At 36.2% G+C, this 996-nt stretch overlaps 1 protein-coding gene across 1 annotated transcript in view; it reads right to left on the bottom strand.

Annotated features, from left to right (window-relative positions):
- The window catches only part of LOC118424947 (kelch-like protein 26), a 6,841-nt gene that overhangs the window by 2,270 nt on the left and 3,575 nt on the right, over positions 1 to 996 (bottom strand). The window lies entirely within an intron of this gene.

Here is a 996-nt window from a genome sequence, read left to right as displayed (position 1 = left end):
TTGCTTGTCCCGTTTGTATTGTTAACATTGTTATGCACCGCATTGTGCTGAAGACAATAGGGCAATTACCAACGGCTGGCTACACACATACAAAATATGGACCACTCATTGTAAGATCCACAGCAAAAATTCACACTATTTAGATTTGTTTTTTAAAGGTATGTATGACAAAATGCGGCACTTCTTTAACTGCGCAGTGTAATTATTAATGTTTTGTTACTACATGTATGTTAAACAGTGTGGAACCAATGCTTTCGGAGTACTTTGAACAATATTAAACAGATATTTCTTTGCACATATTGCTCTGACTTTTCCGCGTACGATTTCTATATCTATCCGGTCAAATAACAAAATCACATGTCAATGCCCATATAACGTCCTTAGTCAAATTTAATATAGTTTTTAAGGAAACACACGATTTGGTTTGCCACCTCAAGACCGCGGAAATAATTGTATTAAAGAACAATGGAGAAACAAAAGCTTTTGTCGCAACGGTGGAACCATATGTCGCTCCACGTAACATGTTGCAAGGAGCTTGAACCACCTCCTTACATGTTGCAATGACAGATTGTGTAATGTAAAGTATGTACCTCTCTTTAATATTGGGCAATCCACAAAATGTATTATATCAAGGAGGTTAAAAAAGACCATAGCATGTTATGTTATGTTCGAGCAAAGAGATAATGTATGTGTATACATTGCATGATTGTAACTTTGGGCTACAAACAGTACGTTCAAATGCTTCAGTCGTGGTTGAAAAGGGATTGGTAAATCCTGAATGAAAGAAATATTTAAAGAAAATGCAATATACAAGTAACATTTACGTAATTGTGAAAGTTTGAAGAGAAAGTTATACAGAGTTATACTAATTATATTTGCCTTCTGTCGTTGAATGGATATGCGGCTAGGCTGACGAGCACAAGATCAGGAGTTCACGGGTTCAGTTCCCAGCATTCATGCTAGCTAAACCTTGTGTCCTTGAGAAATGTAAGTACA

Source organism: Branchiostoma floridae, chromosome 10 (genome assembly GCF_000003815.2).
Source record: "Branchiostoma floridae strain S238N-H82 chromosome 10, Bfl_VNyyK, whole genome shotgun sequence".
Lineage (NCBI taxonomy): Eukaryota > Metazoa > Chordata > Leptocardii > Amphioxiformes > Branchiostomatidae > Branchiostoma > Branchiostoma floridae.
This window is presented reverse-complemented; position numbering and strand designations above follow the sequence as displayed.